The sequence below is a fragment of the Perognathus longimembris genome, chromosome 3 (genome assembly GCF_023159225.1).
Source record: "Perognathus longimembris pacificus isolate PPM17 chromosome 3, ASM2315922v1, whole genome shotgun sequence".
Classification (NCBI taxonomy): domain Eukaryota; kingdom Metazoa; phylum Chordata; class Mammalia; order Rodentia; family Heteromyidae; genus Perognathus; species Perognathus longimembris.
Window position 1 is genome coordinate 37,125,746 of NC_063163.1, and position 15,062 is coordinate 37,140,807.

Consider the following 15,062-nt stretch of genomic DNA (forward strand, 5'->3'; position numbering starts at 1 on the left):
CAGTGTATATACATGTGATATATGATTATTTCTTTGCTTTACATCTGTTAGTTAAAACAGCATTGTTGAAAATCAAATTTTAGAGCATCTATCCATTCATTTATTCATAAAGGACTCAGCAATGAACAAAGCCAGTCAGAATTCCTGCTTTTATAGTGTTTACATTCTAGCAGCTTTTGATCTACTCACATTCTTACTGTGTCCACTGTTGTTTGCAATCAACCCTGTCAGCTTGTCATATGGCTTCTCTTTCTGTGTGAATTACTTCTTTTAATGGTCAACTTCAGGAGTCTTTCTATTGCCTGGATTGGCCTGGGGGTGATCTCAAAATGCATTATCCCATCTAAAACAACTGGAAAGAACAAATTGTCAGAAGAGCAAAAAAAGATTTCTTTTTTTTTTCTCTGAAAGCTTTTCAGATTTTATTTTAATACTTGAAACATGTTGATTTCTCCTGCATTTTCTAGTGTGAATCTTGTTACAATAATTATACTGGCTTTCCATAGCTCTTTTAAAATAAATGGGTCCCTGTCTCTTTTTGCTTGAAGAAATAGTACATGCTATTTCCTTCCTTGCTTTGTCTCTTCTGATTTGTAATGCCTGTTCAACTGGTATTTTGGTCTTCCTGGAAAGTCCTTTTTGTATTTTTCCTGTTTTGTTTTTTTTTACCTCCTTACATTTGTATTCCAAATTCTGATCCTGAGCCATATCTTCAAGATGACATATTTGGTCCACTTTACTGCTTAGTCTCTTCTTAGACATTTCATTTCAAACTTTCTAGAATTATTTCTTGTTCTCTGGTTCAGTTCCACTGTTGCTACTGCTTTAGGGAATATCCTGACCTCACAGGCATTCATTTTTTAACTTCTCAGCTGCTTCTTGAATTGTCCCTTTTTTCTCCATGTTCAGCTGTTTTTAATCTTCATATTTCTCTGTTGCGCTTATTCTAAAAGCTAGTGCCCACCATTGCCCTCCTTTCAGACTGTAGCCAAAATGAGTAGCTTGCAAGTGCTCCTTCTGAACTGTGTTAGTTGGTTTTCCCAGAAAGCTTTCCCCATGAAGGGATGCATGAGGGGGAACATCCTAGCCAGGAAGTTGAGAGGGGGCAGGCATGAGACTGGAGACAAAAGAGGACTCCACTTTTGCAATGAAGAACTTCAGTGGTTTTCACCTTAAGAGGAACTTCTTTCTTTCCTTCCTCGCCTTTGTATCTCTTATGAAGTCTGGCATTGCCTTTCAATCATCCCGGTCATTTCTCTGAGAGAAATTACCAATTAATTATTTGAGTAGAGCCCCTACACACACACTCAACACTTCCTCCTTCTGTAGTTTTCCACCACGCTTGCTGTGAGATAAGACTTTTAGTGAGATTTGTAATCAACTCTTCTAGTATGAAGATAGGACTCCATTAAACTTGTAACAATCGTCCATGACCTTCTTCCTGTTCATAGTATGCCAACTGATCCAGCTGAATTTCTTTCATTGTGACCTGACTTTCCAGTAGTCTTCCCCTAGATGATTTTGTTCTAAAACTTTCTTGGTGCTTTCCAATCCTATCAATTTGACAAATTCCTCTCTGTTTTCTCATGTCAGTCCCTTTTCATTGCACTAAAAAATCTGATAGAAATAAAAGTGGCCTCCTACATTCTGATCTATTCTCTCTTGTGTTCCAAATTATTCATTATCAGTTCCTTTATATATTGACCTCCTCAGTGAGAAGGTCAATTGACTAAAGAGTCAATTTGTTAAGGATTGATTTTAATATAGGGCATGTGAACCTTTAAAACATTTTTAATGTGTTAGGAGTGACTGGCATTGTGTTGGTCCCTTTATATGTGTGTCCTTATTTAATATAACCCAATTCTCCAGAAAGCCTGAGATGAGGGAGATGAAGAAACTACTGTTTCTCAGAGCAACTTCACAACCTGCCCAAAGTTACATAGCTAGTAGACATGAAGACCCAAACCCAGATCACTCCAATCTCAAAACTCAAGCATATCAAATGCTTATATATATAGTCTTCAAGTAAATGGCTAAATTACTTCATTGCAATATCTTGAGGGATGGTTGAAATAAGTGACCCAATATGTATCTGCCATGCTATAATTTAATCTTCTGTAACAGAGTTTAATAAAGTCTACAAATAAGACCTTCAATTATCCCTTGTGAAGGAAATGAAGCATGCAGAGTATTGAGCATTGAGAGCAAATTAAGTTATTTTACTCCTCAGGGATTTTGTATCTTTGGGTGCATGCTATATTTTTCCCTCTGCTTGAACTACTTCCTCACTGTCTATTCCATGGCTTGTCCCTTTGAACTCTACTAAGGCAACTCCTAGAGCAGCCTTGAGACTTGCTCCAAGATAAATCTCCTCCTTCCCAGTTTATCTTTTCCAACTTAATACTCTATTTACTCTCTTAACAGAGCTTGTAATTATTTTGTTTACCATTGGGTGTTTTTTGTTTTCATCTGTCTCCCCATTAAATTGTAGGCTCTGGTAAAAAATATGCATTTCTTACATTGCCCACATTTGTTAAACTATTTAACTTTGGCTGTCATTAAGAAGTAAAGTGAAGTAATTTTATCCAATCCAATAGGAAAGACAAAGAGTGATCGAGAGTAGAAAAAGAAAAGAAATATAAAGGCAGGGAACCCAAGAAATATCTACCCAGTATAATTTTCTAAACAATCAAGAGTTAAATGTTAAACCAGAAATCCCAATACTCTACCATCTATAAATTCTCTTCTCAAAATATGACTTCCTCAGGCTCCTTCTGGATTCTGGCTAAGGATCTACCTAACTAAACTGATCAAATGATCACCTCTAGGCCTATTAGTCAATCAGAGTTATTTGTTTGAGGAAATTAGCTTTGGGACCCTGGGATTCTCCATACATGCAAGAAGGTGCACTTGGTACACGAGCAACCAAGAAGGGGAAATTAAATCAAGCTGGAAGAGAGAAACAAATTCTGAGGCCTTTTGGTGGCTTTTCAGTTCAGAAACTGACCTATGCTCATTCAGCCCTGTGGGAGTCCCACAGACATCTCCGCTCCTGAACTTTAGGGGCCAAATTGTCCTTTTTGCTTAAATCAGCCTAAGCAAATTGTAACCAAATGGCTCCTTGTTAAGACAAGTGTAAGGTGCTATTCCTCACCTTCTCCTGTGTACATGGGGTGCGGGGTGCTGAGGAGAGGCGGTTCACCTTCATCCCAAGGCTTCCCTGTCTGTATATGAAGATGATAAGATGCCATCTTCTAATTATAGCCTATCTTATGCACAAACTATATAAGTCATGGGGTTTGATTTCTAAGGTTCCCCAAATGTCCTTTTCTCTCTCCCAACCTGCTTTCCCTCTGCTTTAGCAGAAATTTGGTCTCTCTGAAACACTTCATTCACTCATCTTCACATTCAGAGACAAGCAGACACAGTCCATATACATATTTGAATTTTCATCACACATATGTTGGCATAGGTGAGAAACACAGCACATACTCTTACTGGAATAAATGAATCAAAAATAAAGTTAAAAATAAATGAATTAAGGGCTGGGAATATGGCCTAGTGGTAAAGTGCTTGCCTCCTATACGTGAAGCCCTGGGTTCGATTCTTCAGCACCACATATATAGAAAAAGGCCAGAGGTGGCGCTGTGGCTCAAGTGGCAGAGTGCTAGCCTTGAGCAAAAAGAAGCCAGGGACAGTGCTCAGGCCCTGAGTTCAAGCCCCAGGACTGGCAAAAACAAAAACAAATGAATTAAGGAGGAAAATGTGGGCAAAAAGGGGATATGAGGGCACTCATTTAGACGTCTTCAACTTCACCATTTCCAGCTGGGTTAGTTCCAGTCCTAGGTGACTTGTAAGATGACAGGAGCAAAGAACTGAAATTTTCTAAACTAGATGAGACTCTACATTCGTCTTAAAAATGAATGTTTATTCCTTTGTAATATTAATGCCACCTGGCCAGATTCCTTCAAATAAAGAAGAGCAGAAAGGTTTACATGTTCAAGAGGATTTAAAGTCAGAGGGGGAAAAGGAGGAATGAGAAAAAGAAAAGGGAAATTGTCAAGAAGAAAGGCATAGTTGTCCAAATCTCTCCCTCTTGTTTCCTCTTTTCTCTACCCTTGCTATGTTTCATAAGTTATATTGCCATCCTGGCATTACCTAAATTATGATTTGAAATGGATTCAAGCAGAACTCATGGTTTATCTGTAAAATTATAAAATTTTAAAAAAACAAATTTAATTTCTTTCTTCAGAAAAAAAACTGCAGCATTATAAATACAACTAAGGGACTGTTCATGTGTACCCAGTGAGTACAACAAGCAGATGCATGATTTTCATATCCACTCTCATAAGCCTGGAGGTTAGCCTTCAACAGTCCCCACTAGGATGCTAGGCAATCTCTTCAACACATTGCACTAATGAGCCACCATCATCTATACAAACAACCCTGTGAGATGGGAAAGTTCTAACTGTGCCATTTGAGAAGATTGAGGTGTGAAGAAGGGAGCTGATCTTCCCAACAGTACAGTAAAGCTATGTAGAGCTCAAAGTTCTGAGCAACCTGTACTTGGTCCTAAGAACTAGGTTACCATTTCAAGGGAGACTTCTTACATTCTAACATGACTGTGGGGTCAAAACTCCACAAATGGAGAAAGACTTAACGCCTGTGATACACAATACCCATGCACATCCATTCAGGACAAATCTATTTTTTTCACATGGTTCATGGACAGAGGTTTTAAGAAAAATCATGGCAGTCTCAAAGGGAGTTTCTTTCTAGTAACCATGAGTAGCTAATCCTAGCTACTCCTATCTAAGGTGGCTGAGATCTGAGTATTGCAATTCAAAGCCATACCACACAGGAAAGTCCATCAGACTCTTATCTCTAACGAGCAAACAGCTGGAAGTGGAAGTGCAGCTGTGGCTGTAGAGCACCAGCCTTGAATGAAAAAGCTAAACGAGAGTGACTTGGACTTGAGTTCAAGCTCCGGCACCAGCACGTGCACGCGTGCACACACACACACACACACACACACACACAGTGGTAAACTATTCCATGTGGATGTGGGGCCCACGAGCATTTCTGTATGCTATTCTTGGCTTAGTACCGGATGGAAATTTAATTGGAACTGTTTTGATCCACATCTGGAATTTTCCAATGAATAACCCATCGCCTAATTGGCCCCCTGAGTTAGTAAATGGTTGCTATTTTGATGACTGCGTTTTACTATCTGTAACAACTTTTTGCTGTGTTTAGGTCAACATCCATTTCTTGTGCACAGAACAAAGCTGGATATCAGACAAGGCAAGAAAGGACAGAGGAGTTGGGGAACAAAGACAAATAGCATGCTATTGCCTCCAGGAACATGTAGCCTATTTGTATAAATAACTAAATTATAAGGTACAAGAAATTAGCCACTTTAAAAGAGTCAAAGATAACAGAAGGCAGAAGAAGAAACAATGGATGTTGCAGCAGGGGATGGCCAGAGAGAAGTGGATGGAAATTATAAGGCTTCATAAAGAAGGTAGCATTTAAGTTGGGCCATGTGTAAGGAACAAAATGTGAGTAGTTGAAAAAGTGGACATTGTAGACACAGAAAACAGCACACCAAAGACATTGAGCAAAATAGACAAGCTAAAAGGGGAATAGACGTATATGTTGGTCTGGGTATTGTTGGCTGCTACTTGTAATCCTACCAACTCAGGAGGCTGATATCTGAGATTCTCAGTTTGTAGCCATCTAAGGCAGGAAAATCCATAAGTCTCTTATCTCCAATTAACAACCAAAAACTGGAAGTGGAGCTATGATTAAAGTGGTAAAGCACCAACCTTGCAAAAAATATTAAGAGATAATACCCAGGCTCTGAGTTCAAGCCTCGATACTATCACAAACACATACAAACACACACACACACACACACACACACACACTAATGTAGTTTGGGGTCAGATGATGGAGGACCTTGAATGTCATAAAACAGACAGTGGGGAGCTATCAAAGTTTTTCTAGTAAGGGAATCAAGTGCCCCTGTGCCAGCCCAAAACAAACAGGATACCTTTAAAAGAGAAAAGAAGTATATTCTTATTTAAATCACTATATTAGAGACTAAGTCAGCTTAGCCTAACTTTAAAATGAGAAACCTTAAGCTTAGAGAAGCTAGTGACTTAACCAGCCTCTTATTACTGATCTTCAGCAAGAAAGTGTAGGCCTTGGACATTCTACTGTCCTGAAAGAGAGGTGACTATGATATGAATGATGGTGGTGATAATGGTATAAAGATAATCATGGTTATTCTTTGCTTTCGGTAAGATAGTCTTCAGAGGTCTTATCTTTATATCTCCTCTTCTTTACATTTTCTATTTTTAATCTAAAGCTCCAGGACAGATCATCCGTGTAATCGCTTTAATCAATTATCTGTGGGTGATAACTTCCCAGCAACTTAATTAGCAAAGTTGTTTCCCAGACTAACAGTACTACAGCATCATCTAAAAGTCACCACGAAAAGAGAACAATTCATTAAAAAAAATCACTAATGTCTACAGGGTTTAAAGATGTAAAATGGTGGCTCAGAGAATGAGAAAAGCCACACATAATGATGCTTGCCATCCGGGTTTGTCACACTCTGTGTCCAGGGAAGGACTCACATTGCTGAAGCCCGCGTTTAATTAACATGCTTATTCTATGCTGCTACTTCCATCCTAACAAATTAAATGTTTAAACAGCCAGTGCAAACATTTAGATCTGAGTCAAAATTGTTTGCACTCTGCCAGTTTAGGCATTTAATTTATTATAATCCTTTCCATAATACATGCCTTGAAAGTCATTTTTTTGCACTGAAAAAAGATATCGTTAGTATTTCAACTGGTGATATTGAATCTGAGACTATCAGAGTGTGATGTGAGAACTAATTTGGACCAAAGACAAGGGCAATAAATGAGATAATCGACGAATCCTCATCTGTCCTGACTTTGCCAATTGACCAGGTGATAACCATGACAGGTGCCGACCCGGGAACTGCTCTGACCCCATAAATCTCTGCTCTTGCAAGAAACTACAGCAGGATAAAGCCAGGATCCTGCCAGGCTCTCAAACATTTCATCTTAAGAGTCTTTCCCTGGATCCTGACCTCTTCCTCCCTGCAGATATTTTTTTCAGAATATAGAATTTTGCTAGCTCTCAACAATTCTCCTTTCCTGGGGCTAAAGAAAGTGAAAGTGCACTGGTAAGAAAAAACAGTAACAAAACCTCCACTGAAGCAATGCTGACAGTGCTGATTGAGATCTGGGGCAAGCAGCCAAGGAAGCCATAGGGACAGATGCCCCAGAGGAGTGACCCTCTGTGGCCCCAGCTAGCCACAAGGTGGCAGTGAAAGTCCTCTGCGCCTGCCCATTGCCATCACCACCACCACCCCAACCCCTTGAGCCCCAAGTACCTTGCTTCCTCTATACCAACTCCCAGAACAAGCAGAGGGATGGATATACCCAGATTCAAAGGACTGATGCTTTCACATTTTCAGTAAGATATACTTTTTTGTTGTGAATAACAGGGAAAGTGGAAAATGGCTGGAAATTTCCACTATCATTATTTTGATTGGGGGTGGGGGGGCAGTTGTTGAAGAAAATGGAGCATTGTGTTGAGACCAAGAGGATAATATTAAAGATGCTATTTAAGCAAACTCATTAATTCCCACTTCCACATCACAGAATGAGGGGTTGGCTTCCTTTAGCCCTGAGGTTCCTTGCACTGACCCTTCCAGGCAGAGGAGAATGGCATCAACCAAGGAGAAGATGGCTTTCCAGAGCAAGCAGTTGTTTTGTTGCTGTGTACTAATCAAGGTCACCTGAAACTAAAAACCTGACATTTTTCTCTCTTTCTTTCTCTCTGACTCCTCAGGCTTCCATTTTCGGCTTGGAAACCATTCAAGGTCTTCTACAAAGCATTCCAGATTGTTTATACCTTAAGATTGAATTACCCAGAGTCGAGCTCAGTCAGATTTCATAATGAAGCTATATCTACCCCAAAATTGGCTGATGGGAGAAGGGAGGAAATACTTGAATTCAGCCAATTTGTTATTTCTCAAAGCAATCAACTCAGATCAATGCAGCTTTGTTTGTTTATCCAAATAGTGTGGGTCGTTGAGACACATGAGAGGGTTTCTTGCTAGAGCCAATTCTATAAACCACCCATTCAAAAGAGCTCTGCTAAATACGAATGGATGTGAGCTCCCTTTTCGCACATTTACTTTTTAAATGCCAAGAGAGCACACTGAGAAATAAAAGACAAAATCTTTTTTTAACTGACTATCTATGCTGAGGCATTTTTTTAACATTTTTATGCCTATGGGTGATAATTAAATGAGGTATTAGTTAAATCCTTGAGCCATTTTTTAAAGTTAATCATAATTAGCATTATGACTAAGTACTATGTGCCAGGCAGCATGTTAAGTGCACCATATCAGTTCTTAGTACAACCCTACAAAGAAGAAACTGATATTTCTCCTATTTTATAGATTCAGAAACAAGTTTAGGAAGATGCGGTCACGTGCTCAAGGTCACACAGGTGGAAAGTAGATATGCATGCTTAATTGCAAAGTCTCAGCACCTCAAAGCAGTTTATCCAGCTCTAATTCTGATGTTCATTTTTATATAACCCTCAAGGATGAATCTTGTTTTTGTAAATGACACCGGGAGTTAAACCTATTTATTGTTAACAAAATGGGACCAACCTATTAAAAGTCCTGATGGAAGAAAGGACATCAGGAGTCTGTTCAGGGTCATATCTGCCTCTATACTGCTTGCATGACATGGCTGCTGGTCCCATGCACTGCTTCAAATTCATCACTCAAAGAAATCTACCCCTCTTAAGGCTAAGGAATTCACTGCAATGGCCTCAGCCACCATTTACAGGCTTTTCCTCTCATCTTAACATTCTAGACCCAGAGAAGAACAAACTTGCCCTCCTAATATTGACCTTGAGGACTGCTGAGAATGTACACAATTCCAGCACTGAACTTGAGGACTATTAGGAACATATGCAAGTCTTGAGCCAGATTGACTTCTTGAAGCTCCCCAGTCCTGTCCTCTGCCTCCAGATAGGGGTTATATACCTGAAATAAACTCAGGGAGCATAAATAAACAGATAACTCCCAATGCACAAAATATTCACAACCATTACTTACATTTTTAAACACTCACTGGAATACAAAAGGGCTTTTGATGCATCCATTCCTTGGACACTAGAGAAGACTGATGCTGAGGTGCACAAATCCATACAACTAGGCTGTGGTAGAACCATGATTTGAATCCATTGTGCTCTGAATTTTATTTGTTCTTGTTTCATCTCCCTGGCCTTGAGGAAAAACCAGGGTCAGACACTGTGAATCTTGAATTTTGAATCCTCTCCCAAAGATCCATGTTGTAAAGACTTAGTCCCCAGATTGGTACTATTGGAACCTTAAGGTAGGTATGAGAAAGTTCTTGGGTCATTGGAACTAGGTCCTGGAAGGACATTGTAAGACCTGTGTATTTTCCTTTTCCTCTTGCTGGCCATGAGGTGAACAATTTTTCTCTAGCATATCCTCTTGATTTCCACAGGCCCAAAGCACTGGAGCCAGCTCACCACAGACTGGAACGTCCACAACTGTGAAACAAAAGAAACTATTTCACTTTGAAGTTTATTTCCTTGGCTATTTTACTATAGTAACAGAAAGCTGACTAACACCTTTACAATAGAAGAATCATGGGCAAAAGCATCAAAACGGTCATTAGCCAGCCAGGTCCCTGATTTGCCTCTGCCTTAACAGGCAGCATTTTTTTTCTTAAATTTAATTTTATTGTCAAAGTGATGTACAGAGGGGTTATAGTTATATACGTTAGGTAGTGAGTACATATCTTGTCAACTTGTTACCCCCTCCCTCATTTTTCTCCCACTTTCCCTCCCTCCCAACCCCCCCCAAGTTGTACAGTTTATTTCCCACATTTTGTCTTGAGTATAGCTGTTGCTTTGTTTCACATTTTGTTGTTCTGTTTCCCTTCCCTAATTCAGATAAACGTATATACAATACCCAGGGTACCAAAATCAAATACAGTGACAACAGACAATAAACCATAGGAAAAAATGAAAGAAAGAATAATTTTACATCATACATTAAAAACAACAACAAGGAAAAACCTCTTGGAGTTCTTTTCACTTAGCATCATCTTATATGGTCATATGTATATAGCTACTGAGCTATTGTGATTCTCTGCAAGGACTATCGTAGACATATACTAATTATTACAAATGAGGAAAACCATGGAATCTATGTTTCTTTGGGTTTGGTTTATTTCACTTAGTATTATTTTTTCCAAGTCTTTCCATTTCCTTACAAATGGGCGATGTCATTCTTTCTGATGGAAGCATAGAATTGCATTGTGTATATATACCATATTTTTCCTCAATCCATTCATCTACTGAGAGGAATCTGGGTTGTTTCCATATCTTAGCTATGCTAAATTATGCTGCAATGAACATGGTTGTGCTGGTAGCTTTAGTATGGCCTTGTTTGTGATCCTTTGGGTAAATGCCCAGAAGTGGGATTGCTGAGACATAGGGGAATTCTGTGTTTAGTCTATTAAGGACCTCTATACTACTTTCCAAAGTAGCTGATCGAGTTGACATTCCCACTAACAGTGTAGTGGCATTCCCTTTTGGCCACATCCCCTCCAGCATGTGTTATTAGATTTCTTGATAATGGCCATTTTAACTGGGGTGAGGTGGAATCTCAATATTGTTTTGATTTGCATTTATCTTATGGCCAAAGATGTTGAGCATTTCTTCATGTGTCTATTGGCCATTTTTATTTCCTCTTCAGAAAAGTCTCTCTTTAAATCTTTAGCCCACTTATTAGTGGGGTGGTTGTTTCTTTGAGGATTTGTTTGGGGGAATTTAATTTTTTTAGTTCTAAGTATACTTTAAATATGAGGCTCTTGTCTGTTGTGAAGATCTCCCAATCTGTGGGCTTTCTATTTATCTTGCTATCTATGTTCTTTACCATGCTGATGCTCTGCAGTTTAATGCAATCCCATTTGTCCAACCTTTCTTTGATTTTTTTTTGTGTTTCTGGGCCTTTATTAACAAAATTTCAACCTGTGCCAAGGAGATCTAGTGTTTCTCCTGTTCCTTCCTGTGATGCTTTTACCTCAAGGTCTTTGATCTATTTGGAGTTGATTCTGGTGCAGGGTAATATATAAGGACCTAACTTAGTTTTCTACAGGTGTTTAACCAATTTTGAACAGGCCACATTTCTGTGTATGAGTCTCCCACATGTCAGGGCTTGTGTTTCCTCATCCTGAAAATTCCCTAGTAACTCCTTATTTACTCTGAAATTCAGTGATATTGATTTAAATGAGTATAGTGAAGCAGAAAATGAAAAATAGCAAGTTGAGAAAGCAACAGACCAGCCAGTGGCTGTGATGGTCCCATTTCTTCTACAGAGACTCTGTACCCACCAGAAACTTTTTCTTCTATTCTCGACATTACACATTCTACATCAGACCTCTATTTTATCTTCAGCATGTTAGTATTATACAGTTATATTTTGCCAGTTATCTCTTCTATTAACCCGGGCACTCTGTAAAATGACTTGTCATTAATAACGTGAACTGGCTTTTTCAGTTTAGACAGCCAGGAAGATATGAAATTGAAGGAACTGTGCTATCTAATGCATTTTCAACAAGATTTGTTTGGCGAGAGCATTTGTTAGAAATACCTAAGCATAGAACATCAAATCCTTGACAAAATATGTATTAAAAATATTGCTTAAAAGGCTTCCAGGGATTAAAATCTACCAGCATTCATTGCTTCAAATTTTCTGACAAAATTTGAACAGCAACCATATTTGAATCTTATAACTAACATTCACAGATGCTGGCGCCCAAATCACAATGCACCATCTATTGACTATTTAGCTGCAGGTATTTTTGTTCAGGGATGCTTTTTTTTTTTTTTGCATTATTGTTTTGTCCCCTTGCTTACCATTATAAAGACTAGCAGAGTGTTTTCAAATTGGGAAGGACCGGACAGGCTATTCCCAACCTCTCTGTGTATACAGAAGAAGAAATTGGGTCCTAGTGCAGTCATGTCCCCAAGTTCATCCACAGGCATGCACAGCTTGACTCTTTGGCCCTCACTTTCTCCATTGTACTAGCTGTCATGCTCACAAGTGAGCTGAACCAGAAAAAAAAGTCTTTGAGGATCCTATCATTAATCAAATATTTCTGATCCTAGAGATGGATATTCCACAGTGTCAATCAGAGCCTCCGAAAAGGGTAAAGAGACCTAAAATAAGGAACCTCTACAGACTATGGGGAGAAGCTAGTAACTAACACCCTAGGGGTAGATTCACTGGAGGGTGAAAATCAGAGATTTAAAGGAAATGGCATCTTAAAGACACTGGAAGGCCCTTGGCCATCATATAATGTGAAAAGGATAGGCTGTAGGCCATGGTAGTATTGAGCATGACCCCCAGCTCTGTCTCCACCTATGATCTTAGATAACTATCTCCTTGTACCCTTCTGAGCCTTAGTACCCCCACTGAAAACTCAGACATCTTTGTCATTATGCATGCACTGTGTACGTATTTCAATACTGTGGCTTCCATGTGTAAGTCTTTATAATGCAGTCAGCAGCTAGCCAACCAACCATAATGTGCTTGCTTGCTTACTTGCTTCCTTGTTGTTGTTTTTTGTGTGTATGTAGCAGTCCTGGGAATTGATCTCAATGCCTTCACACTATCCTTGAGCTTTTGTGCTCAAGGCTAGAGCTCTACCACTTGGAGTCACAGTTCTACTTACAGCTTATTTGAGTGTGGGAGAACTTAAGTGGAAATAAGTCTCACAGACTTCCCTGCTCAAGCTAGCTTTAAACAGTGATCCCCAGATCTAAGCATCCTGAGTAGCTAGGATTACAGACATGAGCCACCAGTGTCCAGCAATATGCCTTCTTCTAAGGACATAAACAACAAACTCCGACTCAGGCTAACAGAACCATGGATTTCCATAAGCAGGGGTGGCCACAAGTTTGGATCCTCAGTTCAACATTTTTGTGCCATTAACAATCTGTTCCATCTGCATTTACTTAAGTCAATTCAAGCACAATCCAAGCCAAGGAAAACACTTCCGTACTGAAACATAGGTCCAGGATTCACAGAAAGGATGCACTGAATAGGCCCCCACCAATCAGTGGCAGTGCTGTGTGTGTAAAGGATTAGGTCAGCAGAGCAGTCCATCCCAGGCAAGTTAAGGTTTGGGAAGTAGGCACAAGACAGCTGCTATTCCCCAGGTATGCACCCTCTGAAACCCTGAAAAAAAAAAAAAAGTCTGTTTAACAGAGAGGACCCAAAGGCCTTTAAGTACATCTCTGTTCTCAACATGACTATAACATATACTAGACCAACTCTGAAACCTACAGTCTTCAACTGCAGAGCAGATATAGAGGGAGAGAATACAGAGAAAAACCACCTAATGCCCAAATAATGCTTATAAACAAACGAGGAAACCCCAGGTTTAATGTCAAAGAAAGTTCATTTCTCCAAGAGTGGGAAAGCTGCAGGCCAAACAAACCATCCTAATACTGGTCTACCTCCCTGGGCCTCAGTTTATCTCCCTAGGCCAAGTCTCAATTCTTCACTCACAGCTTGGTGGTCCACCTCTTGAACCATGCCTCCCCTTATCTTCCAACTCTATCTTCAGAAGTTTCCCTGGTTCAAACTGGAAAGAAACATGTAAACAGAAAATATACAAAATAATAACTTGCCTTAAAGTATTAATCAATTGTGCTTTTCTTCTTCTGATTCATTTCTTTCATCAGTCCAAGGCATTCACGAGGCCTCGGAGATAATTAAGTATGCTTTTGTAAGAACACAAAAAGAAAGAAACTTACTTTTAACTTTCAAAACCAACTTTCAGAGCTCCAACTAAAGCCCTGAGGGATGTAGAGGAGGGTTCTGATGTTATGAATGGGTTGGAAAGGAGAGAAGGGATGACCCTAGGTGAGGGCGAGAAGACCTTGGGTGGGCTGGACAATGGGGCTGAGGGGAGGATATCAGACCTGGTGAACAGAAAACACGCTTAATGGAAAGAAGGAGTCATTGTGAAAGGGCACAGAAGTACAAGTCTCATGGAAACCAAGCCATTTACTCACACCCTACATTCACTCTATTAGGGGTTCCTCTCTTACCTGCAGTGCATCCAGAATCTGACCACTTCTTTATAGCACCCCCACTGCTATCTCTGGTCTGAGCTAGCAGCATCTCTCACCTGGTTTATTATGGACCTCCAAGAGTGTCTCTTCATTTCTGCCTTTGCTCCTTTGAATATCTTCTCAGCACAATAGTTGAAGCTGTATGAAAAATAAATGAAGTTGTATGATTCTTCTATTCAACTCTCCAATGCTGCTTCTTGAATGTCATCAAAGCAATGCTGAGAAGATCACCTCCTGGGCCTTACTGTGATGGGCTCCTGTTACCTTTATGACCATATTTCCTTCTTTCTACTATACCTGGCAGACATTCTCCTATAAAGGGCCCCTGCACTGGCCCTTCTCGCTGTTGGACACACACCCTGCAGACATCTTCATGACTGCCTACCTCACCTCCTTCATTTTCTGCACATACCCATCTTCCCAGGCTACATCAACAGACCATAAACACTCCTGATTTGTCTTCACTTACCACCTTCTCTAGGACATAATGTAAGGGATGTTTATATGTATCCTTATTATTCAGTGTCCCCACATGAATTTGGACTCCATGAGGACAAGGGTCTTAATTTTATTCATTGAGGTAAACCAATCATCTAGTAGAACACCCAGAAAGTACTCAATAAATATTTGTCAAATGCATGAATAAACACTAGCCCCACCACTGGAACCAGGTGTGTGTGAGTGTCCTAGCAGTCACTGTTGGATGACTGTCAATCAGTAGCTCTCCAGGGATTATCTACCAGGGAAGAAGCCATCTGGGCTTAAAAACTTTCTGAGCCTCAGCAGTACCTGTAACCCTATGGATATCCCCCCTTTTAACT